The sequence below is a fragment of the Antedon bifida genome, chromosome 2 (assembly GCF_963402885.1).
Source record: "Antedon bifida chromosome 2, ecAntBifi1.1, whole genome shotgun sequence".
Taxonomy (NCBI): Eukaryota; Metazoa; Echinodermata; class Crinoidea; order Comatulida; family Antedonidae; genus Antedon; species Antedon bifida.
Window position 1 is genome coordinate 33,334,849 of NC_136227.1, and position 14,580 is coordinate 33,349,428.

A 14,580-nucleotide genomic window follows, 5' to 3' on the forward strand; every position below is an offset into this window, starting at 1 on the left:
ATCCTGGTATTCTGGTATAACTTCATTCCTTCCAAATAAACTCCAGGTAACCCAAAACAAAATTGTACAGTTTATTCTCAACATTGGCCCTAGGGCTCACATTGGCTCTAGGGCATACATTTCCCAAGGGCACACATTGGCTCTAGGGCACACATTGGCTCTAGGGCTCACATTGCCCCTAGGGCATACATTGCCCCTAGGGCACACATTGGCTCTAGGGCACACATTTCCCAAGGGCACACATTGGCTCTAGGGCACACATTGGCCCAAGGGCACACATTGGCCCTAGGGCACACATTGGCCCTAGGGCACACATTGGCCCTAGGGCACACATTGGCCTTAGGGCACACATTGACCCTAGGGCACACATTTCCCCTAGGGCACACATTGCCCCTAGGGCACACATTGACCCTAGGGCACACATTGGCCCTAGGGCACACATTGCCCCTAGGGCACACATTGCAGGAACAACTAAAAGCTGCATCCGACATAGTAATAAAAAATTGCAATTCGTGATTGCAGATAATAATTTTTATGGTAGGTAGATTGATGATTGTATCCAAAAACACTTATACAAATATTAATTGCAAAAGAACTATCAATTATTCCAATATTCATTTGGAAGCAACTGCACCCTTTTTAGGTCAACTTTAATATCACGATCACATGTCGCTATATTGACTTTGGCCGTGACGTCACAAAAGCTGTTTCACAGTTTAGTGCAGGTCTTTCTGTAGAAGCAGGATTACTGAAGTCTATACTTATTCACTCAAAATTACACTAAACTATTTTTAGAAAAACACAGAATCCTCGATTTAAATGTCAAGATCAATATACATAATAGAATTTTTAAATAAAACGTACGGTAACCTATTTGGTTCTGAAAATGACGTGAGTTTCTCAACGTTTCGATCAATTATGCTTTGATGTTCATAGATAATTATGATCCGACGTCCTGCTTAAGAGTGAGGAGTTTATTTTCTGATTCTCACAAACAGGATGATCAAATTAATGATTGAAACGTCGAGAAACCCAACAATTCATTCATTTCAGAACTAATATACGCGTACGTGGGTACTGCAAACTTTATATACATTTGATTTCGCCAAGCAAACCTTCAAACAATTCTCATAATTGTTCCATTGTCTTTCTTTGTCCAGTCGGCATTCATCATTTTATACCTTTTACATATTTGCTATATTGTTCATATGCTAAAACTGGCATCTTTACCGTCCTCATGATGACTCAGCATTATCGCATCGTCACTGCGCCGGCAATAATTATTACAAAACAATTGTTGTTGTATTGTATTTAAATGCTGGGTACGAAAAAAATAAACGAATTGAGTTATATTTTGATATCGAAATAGTGATGAAAAATTAAATTGGTAAAATAAATTATTTTTAAAAAACTGTTACGGTGTCCGTTGAAGGCGATCTTTGGTTTCTATTTAAAACGACTAGAGCAGGTGGTTAATAGTTTGGTGGTATCAATTCACACAGCGCGGCCTTTATGAATAATAAAAAGGTGTAGGTCTAGGCCTAGGTAAGGCCTGTTGTAGTTTGTTCTAAGAGCCACAAAACTTAGGTAAGCTGGGTGTTAGTTTGTTTCTTTTTTGGTAATACGCTAGGCCTAGACTCTACTGGTGCCTGCATGGCACCTAACTAACGTGACAAATATTTATGAACACATCAATTGTTAACCCCCTAGTACTAGTAGTAGTAGGCCTCCACCACGCACAGGCAGCCAGCAGTCGTGCGTGTACCACTCTTTTTTTCTCTCCCCAGCCCACACAAACTAGAGAGTCGCAGGAGGGAAGTGTGACTTCTAACTAGCCTAGTTTAGTAGCCTACTACTATCTAGGCCTGGGCCTAGATGACCTCAATGTCTGATCTTAATTGTCCTCATCTTCTCACAGCAGGATGACAGTGCGTGACATACGTGAAGATTACAGCTGCTATACAGGGATCCTATACAGACCATGGAGTTATTATGATATACCTCCACCACGACCATGTAGACCTACAGATACCTCCATGTACAGAGACAGAACTACTGTCGTCTAGATGGCTGTTGACAGGTAAGCACTCATGGATAGTTACAGTTAAAGAAACAACTATGTTTTTGCCAATTTGTAAATGTAAATTATAGTTAATGCACAATTAATGGCCAGTTGATATAGACATTTCACATTCTGATTTTAGCAGCAACTAGGCCTACTGCATGCTGTATTATTACGTTTCTGTGTTTTTTTTAGAATGAGTGCAAGAATGTTCTTACTGATAGACAACATGTAAGTATTTCAGAATACGTCAGAGTAAAGAGAAAACTTAATTCAGTTGGCAAATGTGTTTGTCTTAATTTGTACACGTCCAAGTAATGATAACTCGACTTTAATACAATAATATCAGTTGGACATGTTAATTTGTTTTTCAATGATTAAAAATTAGTGAAAGAAAGTTGGGTTATTATCTTTGTCAGATTAGTAATTTCAACAATGATCCTGGTTATTTCATCTTTCTGCTTTCAACAAGAGCTGGTGGGTTAGGCATCAACTTGACAACAGCTGACACAGTCATTATATTATATGAAAGTGGTTTGGTAAGTTAAATAAATAATTACTACATTTTATTACAGCGTGATCAATGATCTGCCATACGATTTACACACAGAGTGTCATATGTAAAGAAGTATTTGTGCTGAGTGAAGTTGAGCCTAACCTAAATTGATTCTACCCAGCTTATATTTCACATACCAACTTAAGTCTGTTCATATTCATAACCTTGTCTTACCTACCACTTTCACTGTTTGGAACACACCATCATGTTTATAGAAATATCCCAACATGTTTGTAATGAATTTATAGCAGTGCAAATTTGCCTCCAACTTTATACAAGCTATTTAAATAATAAGGTGGTAAGATAAATTTTTTTGTATTTAACTATGTTTATTTTAGAGAAATGAAGACGTACCAATCTGCCAACCGACTTCTACTTACTCCTGGTACCCCACTTCAAAACAACCTGTCTGAGTTGTGGTCTATGCTAAACTTCTTACTACCAGAAGTGTTTGATGATCTACAAACGTAAGTATTAATTGTTATCAATTTGGATCCGGTCCTGCTCCAGTTGAGGTTTGCAACAGATTGTGCGTCGTACAGCATTAGTGACTTTTTGTTTTCATGACGTGTCATGCAGCTACACGCATATCGAGGAAAAAGAACATGGAACGTGGTGCGTCGTGAAAACAAAACAAAATGCGACATAATTTTTATTTTCCGGAGCAGGTGTGAAAGGCAAACATGTCAATCACTGGCCACCAAACAATTTCCCTCTGTATAAGAACAAAACTGATGTGGATGTAAATTTGCTTTATTTTATTTTTCAGGTTTGAATCGTGGTTTGATTTTAATTCATTTTCAAGTCACGAAGATGAAGAAGCCATTGTAGCTAAGGAGAGACAACAACATGTTATATCCATGATGCACCAGGTACTGCCAACAAATCAGTTAACAGTTTCTTAGATCAAAAACGAAGGGAACGGTAATTGCTCCATCTATCAGACCGAACGTTAAATCGACCAATTATAGTCCCGATGAGAATGGAACAGATTATACTGGGCTTAAATGCATGCACAGATTAATGTTGATATTTTCTGTTTGTAATTTTATTCTGTATTAAAACTGTTTGTATCTTATAGATCTTGACGCCATTTTTATTACGACGCTTAAAGACAGATGTTGACCTGACAATACTTCCAAAGAAAGAGATCATTGTAAATGCACCAATGATGAGTATTCAACAAGAATTCTACGCATCAACTCTAGACAGGTCAATTATTGATAAGGTCAAACCCAAGGTAAGAACAGTGCATCATGTGCCATGGCTCTGTTAACATGAAATTAGAAACACATGCTAAAATAAATGAGGCGAGATTCTGCAGCTGAGAAATTGCAGTAAGAATTAGCCAATGATTGGTTGATAACTAAAAGTTAAAAAAACAAGTGCCACACTTTCTATAGTTTGTTTAGGTGCCTTATGTTATTAAGTTCCAAAATATTGAAGTGTATATAAAAAGAATGTTGTTGTCACTCATCTTGGCGTCCTTTTGTTCCACAGAAAAAAGAAGAGGTAACATTGACCCCAAAAGGTCGACCCAAGAGAGGATGCTCTAAAATGGTCGACTGCTCCATTGTATTTAATGAAACATCCATGAGTACATTACTTTATGCCCCTTTTATTATTTATTTCAGAGAACCATCTGCACCTGGTGAGAGGGTGTCCCTGTCCACTTCCACCAGTACAACATCCATGAGTACATTACTTTATGCCTCTTTTATTATTTATTTCAGAGAACCAACTGCACCTGGTGTGACCCTATCAAATACAGAATCAGTAGTTAATATTAAGCTTCAAAACATTGTATTGCAACTAAGAAAATGCTGTAACCATCCTTACCTACTGGAGTATCCACTTGATCCGGTCACGCAACAGTTCAAAGTTGACGAGGATCTTGTCAAGTCATGCGGAAAGCTTTTAGTGTTGGAGAGAATGTTACCTGAACTAAAGAAGCGTGGACACAAGGTATCAATCTTAAATATTCATGTTAGTTTAAAAGAATGCAATAAGTTAATGAAATTGGCAATTGGTACCAGCTTATTTTATAAAAACATCTGAATTATATCTGTTTGTCTGTAGGTCCTGCTGATCTTTTCCCAGATGACCTCAATGTCTGATATGTTTGTCTGTAGGTTCTCATCTTTTCCCAGATGACCCAGATGACCTCCATGTCTGATCTGTTTGTCTATAGGTCCTTATCTTTTCCCAGATGACCTCCATGTTTGATCTGTTTGTTTGTCTGTAGGTCCTCATCTTTTCCCAGATGACCTCAATGCTTGACATGAAGATTACTGCCACTTAAGAAACCACAACTACTGTCGTCTTTGAGAGACAACAACAGGTAAGCACCTGCATGGTGAAGATAAAGAAATTTAGAAGATTATTTGGAAGAACTTGTAAATATAAATGATACTGAATTAAGTTGATACACACATTCTGATTTTAGCAACTACTGCTGTATTATGTTAATTAGTATTATGAATGTTTTTACTGAGAAAAAATAAAAAATGTGTTTGTCTTAATTTTTACCAAATGTCCACCTAATGCTAATTAGCTTTAATATCAGTTGGTTGTAGCAGCCACAAACCATGTTTGTTTGTCTCAATTATTCAAGATTAGTGGAAGAAAGTTGTGTTATTATCTTTCTCAGACTAGTAATTTTAGCAATGGTCCTGATTATTTCATCTTTCTGCTTTCAACAAGAGCTGGTGGGTTAGGCATCAACTTGACAACAGCTGACACAGTCATTATATATGACAGTGATTGGGCAAGTTAAATAAATAATTACTACATTTTATTACAGCGTGATCAATAATCTGACATACGATTTACACACAGAGTGCAATATACTTTTTTGCTGTGCACTTTTTGCACTCAAGTGCATGATAGTGAAAAAATAAAGAGCGCACTAGTGACTCATTTCAGCGCGTCTGATTGGCTACATCCTTGAACCCATGTTATAATAATTAGTCACAAGCTTGTGGTGTAATGTTTGTTTTAGTGTAGTGACTTTCAATACATTGTAAAGTAGCATTTATAGTTATATTATAGAACCCACAGTCAGATCTACAAGCCCAAGATAAGATAGATGCCACAGAATTGGTCAAGAAAAGCCAGTGATTGTGTACAGGTTAGTGACCATTAACACCATTGACCAGAAGATAGTGGAGAGAGCAGCTGCAAAGAGGAAGCTGGAGAAGATGGTCATTCATCAAGGTCAGTTTTGTCTTTCACACCTCCCTAAAAGCCCTCCTGAACAATAAACGCCCGGGGCGTTTATTCAAATGAATACGTTAAATTAATCATATTGTTTTATAGACTTCTACAGTAGTATGCAAACTTCTAGGCATTGATTGTTCTCATTCATTTCAAAAATTCATTATCTTGTTTTTTTTTAAGGTAAATTCAAAGGCAGTAAAACTATGGTGAGAGACTCAAAAGCTGTGATGGATCCCATGGAACTACTAAAAGTGTTACGCTCCACTGATCACTCTTGCATTATCAAAAACTGTGAAGAACAAGTCATCAGCGACGCAGATCGCAGCGACCTTGTTGGGAATAACGCGGGAAAAAAATTGAAACCAGTAAAGGAAAATGAAGTGTTTAAGGTTCTGGAATCCTGCGATGAGAATGTCATGGAGTTAAAAATCTCAGTACTGGGTTCACATACTGTATACCCAATATTGCACAAATTGAAATCTGGGATTGTTAATGGTATTTATGACATTTATTTCTATGCAAGTAGTTACTGTTGTTTTCGGCACAGCACAGTGTTCAGGTTTAAACTATTGTTAACACCAAGTGTTATTACAAGTCAGCACAGTGTTCAGGTTTAAACTATTGTTAACACCAAGTGTTATTACAAGTCAGCACAGTGTTCAGGTTTAAACTATTATTAACACCAAGTGTTATTACAAGTCAGCACAGTGTTCAGGTTTAAACTATTGTTAACACCAAGTGTTATTACAAGTCAGCACAGTGTTCAGGTTTAAACTATTGTTAACACCAAGTGTTATTACAAGTCAGCACAGTGTTCAGGTTTAAACTATTGTTAACACCAAGTGTTATTACAAGTCAGCACAGTGTTCAGGTTTAAACTATTTTTAACACCAAGTGTTATTACTCTTACAACATAAAGAAAATCAAAGACTGTACACAAATATATCTGAACATTAAGTAGAACTTTTAATTATTCCAATCTATATATTTTCACCCTTAAATTTATTTTATACAGGATTATATTTCACTATTTCTACATCATAACATAAAAAATAAGTCTACATCAAAAAATATATTTAAAAACACACCAATGAAACTAATCATTGATATCAAACTATATTATATAATGTCTTCATTGTTTGATTTTTGTCATTTTTAGTTTTACAAATTCTACTACAACTTTGTTCTGTTGTTGTTACTGTGCCAAAGACATCTCATAATGTGTTTATTTGTTAATTTAATTTCTAATTACGTTTTCATTTAATAAAACTGCTTTTGATAACTAATTACGTTTCATCATTATGTTCATGTTATGTTTTATAGTTTAAAGTTGTACCACTTTACTTTTAGTATTGGATGGTTAAAACCATCCAACCTAATTATAAAGGGTGAAATTACATTGATGATTTAATATTATTTTATCACATAATATTATCACATAATTACTTCTTTAAACCAAGCACAACCAATTCTATACAATAATATCAAGTAAAAAACATTGCATTAAAAAAGAATCATTTTCATTAAATATGGCAGCACAGCTTATAAAGATTATAATGAATAAGAAACAAACATTCTTGTTTATCTGCATGCTACACAGCTGTTAATAATTATTACTTGCGTTGCTAGTGTGCCGCGTGCGGAAGAAGTACGCGCGCGCGCTCCGTCGATGAAGGTAAGTATGTCAAAATAAAATGTTTAAAAACACATGTTTTAGATTATCATATTGATTTAATCTACTATACGATTTATATATAACAGATCGTTTTTATATTGTATACAAATTTAATGTTAGAAATGCAATTATTTGCGATATTAAAAATTGACACCTGCTTGCTGCGAGATTTAAAAATATGTCTGTTATATAGTAGAAGTAACATACGTTATCAGTGAAAACTAATAATGATTAAATGTAATATTTCTTATTGAACACTTTTCAGACACGTGACGAATGTCGTCAGCTGATAGATTGCAATTCCACATGTCAAGCGTCCTCAGCTTAGGACACATAATGAGAAATGAAGACAATGTATTAACATCAATGTTGTGAAGTTTACTACGATATATACCGACATTACGTAATGCTAATTGAACTTGTTTGAGAGAACATTCTGATACAAAGTCATTAAATACATCACGTGATAGATTCTGAATCCAAACCCAGTCATATTTATGTTCAATGCCTAAAATGTGTGCAATAACTCTTCCCTTTCGCTCCAATACCATCTTACTACAAAAGGCACCGACACTAACACGATCATATTGCATACAATACAATTGCATAATTAGACGTATGAAATGCCCATCACATTGTACACCTGGACTAATGTAATCAATAAACATTCTTATGGAAGTAGATATATCATCCAAATGATTATTAATTTCTAAATCTTTGCTTGTCATGTAATTAATTAATTCATTTACCACATCATCTTTATGTTCTTTTTTAACAAAGTTTAAATTTCTCGGCAGATAGCGATATGTTGACAAACTATTTGTAACCCAGTGCTTGAGAAAACCGCCAGCTTTATCACCAAGGAAACAAATTGCAAACTCTCTCGCTCTGTATAAATGCTCACTCTCTCGTATCACCTCCCACTCATCATCATCCAATGGTGTAAGTAATGTTCGTACATCTGAGCACTCGTTCTCCATACCTTCACTTTCACATAATTTGCACAAGTAAAATCCCACCAATGACTCTACTATCAATTTGTGAGGAGGCATAAAAACGTTATCAAAATTCGATTTTAAAATCGGTGCTTCTTCGTAAACAAATCCAAGTTTCACAGATATGTCAACCAAATATTTATTCGTATGTTTATCATTCAAATCTTTCATGTTTATTGAAAGTTGATTTACTTTCAACCTATCATACATACATTTTCCCAACAAAATCATAGCATTTACATATTTTGCTGGTGTGTCTTCAAATTTAGAAAGCTTTGGGAATTGTTTCTGTTTGTTGAACTGATTTAAAATGTTACGAAATATTTCTTTAAAAAGTTCAGCTTTATCTGTAGGAAGGCTTTGACTGCCTTCCCATAGCAAACAGATTGAAAAAAGCAGCATGGGATTTTTGCACATTAAATATACGTCTTCATGTTTACGTTTTCGCGAAGACCCATCGTCTATGAAAATATCTAATTCCTTTCTAAGGGAATTTCCCAATTGTGGTTTTCCAAAAAACTCAAAATGTTTGTCAATGTACTTCCCTATGCTCTCGTCATTAAATCCCTTAACCCTTACATGTACGTTACTCTCTTTTACGAATTCATCTATGTTTTCAGATCGTGAAGTAAGTATCACGGTACTTTCTTCTAGGTTGTTCTTTTTGAACAGACTAATTACGCTTGGATTATTAAATCTCAATTCGTCTAACCCATCTAGTAGCAGTACAACTTTATCGTCATGTTTGTTTATGAATTTCTTAATTAACCGTGGATCATCTGGGAGATCTGTTTTTAAATTAAAATCTTCCATATCCAGTTGCTTTACAATGAGATCGGAGATGTTATCATCTTTGTCTAAATCCCGTACACTTAAAAGAAATACAATTTTACCTTCAAATGATTTAATTGATTGAGTAGCCGTAGCCCAGTTGTATGATAAATGCCTTAATAAGGTAGTTTTACCTATCCCACCCTCTCCATCAATAAGAGCTCTACATCCAGGTTTGGAGCTGATAACATCTACCACTTCTTTTAATGTTGTTGGTTTGCAGTCTTCATTCTTGTCACCTTCTTTCAGTAGTTCCAAATCAGTAAACATCTGTGAAATGTCAACATTGTATCTATCACGCATTGTTGCTGGTGTAAATATACTGGCCTGTCTACACAATTTCTCTTGTCTTTGAAGCAGATATTCTTCAATCTTGTCTAGATGCGAAGAAAAATGACAAAAACAATATTTAGTAAAATAAATTTATTTTATTTAATAATGGCATTGTAATTTCTAGTACTGTAATACAATAAGTAGTGCTGTGGCCGCGCCGAAGTAGTAAACCAAATAAATAATATAGAGGGCGACAAACATAATTTATTATCAATCAGAAAGAAAACTCTGTTAAACGACTGGTGGTCGCCAGCAAATCGTAACAACCGATAAATGTAGAGCAATCCACCGCTTAAACCTCCAGCTGTCCATAGCAACTACATTAGCTATGAGGCAATTTTGTTACTCCAATAACTACAGTAGATGGTGTTTTGTTTTTGTTTTTTTATTTACTACATAAGATGTTGATGTTTCAACATTAGTAGCTAGCTGGAGGTTTTTAAAGCTGATTTTTCACTGTTTACGACATTAGAGTTGTAACACGCATATATTCATTTTTTTGTAGGTGAAATAAAAAATGTGTTGTACAGTAGTATAACAAATTAAAGATTTTTCAGGCATCTCAGTACAACTTTTTTTCTTAAAGCAATAACAAATAACAGAAATAATAGAAATTGCGTTCAAAGTGATAGTTTTGACATTTCATTTAATAGGGAAGTTAAGTTAAAATTTTGAATAAATTTGTTATTCAGAAATATTGCACGCATGTACGAATTAATTTAATTTAAAACCTTGCCATTTATCCTAAATTAAAATTAACTGGTTTGCAATATTAAATTTAATTGATTTTGCGTATTTTATTTAAATGAGTTAAATGATACACACGATTTTTGAATTTGATTACAAAATCTCATGAATTGTTTTAGACATTTTATTTTCAAATAATTATGATTAAATGAGCAAAATTGAGATGTGATTTTATTTAATAAACTTTATTTAAAAATAAATTATATATCTATCTAAACCCATCAAACAATTACTTTTTACTTAGTGTACTTTCTAAATAGGAAATCTTGTGTGTACAATTATTGCATTTAAATACCATATTATTATGTTAATGCATAACTGAAGTAACTCACTTGAATCTGATTTTTTCAAGCCCAATCTTTCGAGAACGATAACAAACCAAGATTTTCTGTTTCGTCGTGAGGCGGAGTCATATTCTCTTAACTTTCCTTGTTCAAGTTCTTTAAGAGTCGTCGACACTTCCTTATCTGTTAAGGAAATATAACTAGTTCTATCTTTTCTGAATATATTTTATTTGGGAAAACATTATTGATTAAAAATATAACTTAATTCATTCAGCAGTATTTTTTACCAACCATGAATTTAATCATGTTAACCGTTTGTTTGATATTTTTTTTGCAGAGCTAGATAATCTCATGTTGTTAATGCATTAAGACTTTTCTTTATTGTTACAGATAATGTAGTATTATATATATATATTTTGTCGTTTTTGGGCCCGTCCCACTTTTATTGCCATATAATATATTTTAACTTACTTAGATGACGTAATGTCGGTCTATCTCTTACTCTTTGTAGTAGAATAGTTAATGAAATTTTGCCTTTTTTCCATTGAATTATAGTATAATCGGAATTATAGAGGGCGGCAAATTTAATCCATCGGAAGGACCGTGTCGAAAATATGCTCAACAGTGGGCAGCAAACAGATAAATAAACTTATCATTAAAAAGGATTTTATTTTCAATATATTCTGACAGTTTTTGTAACTGAAGCCACTAACCTGTTTCTGATTTAACTTCTTTTCGCACTCCTTGTTCTTCATTACTACTGGTCGCCCCTTGATCTGAATCTAAATTACAATGATATTCTACCTCTTAAAAAATATCAATTATTTTGAACATTCATTAAATTTAACATGTTTCATTGTGTAGGCCTATACAAAATATAATAATAAAACTATTTATGTTTTAAGAAACTACTTGAATTTCATTATAAATATCGCCAGGGAAAGAAATACCATGTTCAAATTGTTAATAAAATGGAATACTAGTAATGTCATGCAGATAAAGATTGTGTAGTGTAGGGAAATGTGAACATTTCTTTTACTTAATCTTCTATGGGTTGTGATCCCTGTGTTTGTTTTTACTTATGAAGAGAGAAAACATTTTTTTTAATGTGTAAATGAGAAATGTTATATTCATATCACCTTTAGTCTGACTCAGACTTAACATGGATGTAATGTTGTTATATTATGTTTTTATTTCTTTTACCAGATTAACATACCTTCAGTCAGAGGTTTTACTCTTGCTTCCAGTCCAACTTGTCTTAAATTGTTAATGAATTCTTCAATGTTTTCTTCACAGATTATTTTTCTCTGTTCCAAATCTAGAATCATACTCCAGGCATCTTTATAATTCTTTAACGCACCACCATTGTACAATGCATCAATTCTGTCCACATCAGCCTGTCTAAGTCCATTTCCGAAAGCTACAATTTGTAGTCGATATCGAGTGAACTTTGTAATTTCTTGAACTTCGAGAAAAGAATGTTTGAGAAGATTGATGACACCAAACTGTTCAGTTACTTTTATTGTGTCGTCTAACAATATACGATTGTCTGAACTTAAACATCCATTTGCCCTTAATTCCTGTAGTAAGTGTATCGTTTTGGTGGCGCTGTCTATTTTCGATGCTGCAATCAAATCTTGGTACAAAACTTTCACCTTTGTGACGAGATTACGTTCATCATACCAAGTTGAAACATTTACTAAATCAAGATCAAAATCTATACAAAAAAAATTGTAATAACAGAAAACAAATAAGACAACGATTTGAATAACTTACCGTTACTAAAAAAAACACGTTTATTTTGTTGTTACCTGTTGCCATGTTGTCGATTTTCTGTTTTCATTTCTGAAAAATATAAATTTTAAAATTAGGATAAAATGACGCCGCGTTGTGTAATGCAAATATGACTTTTCAATAAATTAGGCTCTATTACTGTCAGGCATTATAACATGTAATGCTAATCGGAATGTCATCGGGTGACGTCATACTATACCAAAGCCTATTTAAAGATATGAAAGAGCGAGAGAACCTGGAGGGTACACTCTTTATTTAATATAATACAACATACAAGGAGCGAGAGAACCTGGGAGAGTACACTCTTTATTTAATATAATACAACATACAAAGAGCGAGAGAACCTGGAGGGTACACTCTCTTTATTTAATATAATACAACATACAAAGAGCGAGAGAACCTGGAGGGTACACTCTTTATTTAATAGAATACAACATACAAAGAGCGAGAGAACCTGGAGGGTACACTCTTTATTTAATAGAATACAACATACAAAGAGCGAGAGAACATGGAGGGTACACTCTTTATTTAATAGAATACAACATACAAAGAGCGAGAGAACCTGGAGGGTACACTCTTTATTTAATAGAATACAACATACAAAGAGCGAGAGAACCTGGAGGGTACACTCTTTATTTAATAGAATACAACATACAAAGAGCGAGAGAACCTGGAGGGTACACTCTTTATTTAATAGAATACAACATACAAAGAGCGAGAGAACCTGGAGGGTACACTCTTTATTTAATAGAATACAACATACAAAGAGCGAGAGAACCTGGAGGGTACACTCTTTATTTAATAGAATACAACATACAAAGAGCGAGAGAACCTGGAGGGTACACTCTTTATTTAATATAATACAACATACAAAGAGCGAGAGAACCTGGAGGGTACACCAACTGGGGTACACTCTTTATTTAATAGAATACAACATACAAAGAGCGAGAGAATCTGGAGGGTACACTCTTTATTTAATAGAATACAACATACAAAGAGCGAGAGAACCTGGAGGGTACTCTTTATTTAATAGAATACAACATACAAAGAGCGAGAGAACCTGGAGGGTACACTCTTTATTTAATAGAATACAACATACAAAGAGCGAGAGAACCTGGAGGGTACACTCTTTATTTAATAGAATACAACATACAAAGAGCGAGAGAACCTGGAGGGTACACTCTTTATTTAATAGAATACAACATACAAAGAGCGAGAGAATCTGGAGGGTACACTCTTTATTTAATAGAATACAACATACAAAGAGCGAGAGAACCCGGAGGGTACACTCTTTATTTAATAGAATACAACATAAAAAATATGCTGTTAGGATAATAAAATCATTGAAGTTAAATGTTTTTCATTCATTTATTATTTGTATTTGTAGATATCTTAACATAATATTAATATTATGCTATCATTATTTTAATTTTTATATGCAACTTACGGTTTTAACGGTGACGTTATCTGTTTCACTGGTAAAGCTTCATCTACTATCTGGTAGAGACGATGACGTCATCTGGTAGAGTGAACAGTTTTCTTAACTCAATCGTCTTGGTTCACAGCTTTGCTTTACAATTCTTTACAGTTTCTTCTGATTGGACAATGATAATGCAGTGTACCACTCATGCGGCGATGATATTACACTTTCGGTGTTGAGTCCCACTCTTTAGGCAAAGCAAAACTTAGTCTGTAGTTAAGTGATGAGCAACAGCAGCTATTGTCATGAAAGCCGAGCCGAGGAACGAATGAGCTAAATCACGAGGTATATCCAGGTATATAGATACACAGGGCGTTGTGCTGGTCACGAGCAAAATATGACCAAAGGTTACATTTTATACCTGACGTGATATTGTTTGAATAAAATAGATAATCACTGAATAAACAACATGTTATCTTTTAGTAGGCCAAATGCACCAATTTGTCTGTAAAGCTGCACGTAGTCAGTTCTATTGTTCCCCCACTTCTGTCTGTCCCACCACACAAATCACAACTAGGCCTGAACGATCGCATATAATTTATTTACTACTTCAATCACAACTAGAGGCCTGGTGTCGCACTCAATTTGTTACGGTTACGTTTTT

General features: G+C 34.3%; 1 pseudogene; it reads left to right on the forward strand.

The window, feature by feature from the left end:
• Positions 1-2,066: 2,066 nt before the first annotated feature.
• LOC144835644 (lymphoid-specific helicase-like) lies at positions 2,067-7,187 on the forward strand (annotated as a pseudogene).
• Positions 7,188-14,580: the final 7,393 nt, after the last annotated feature.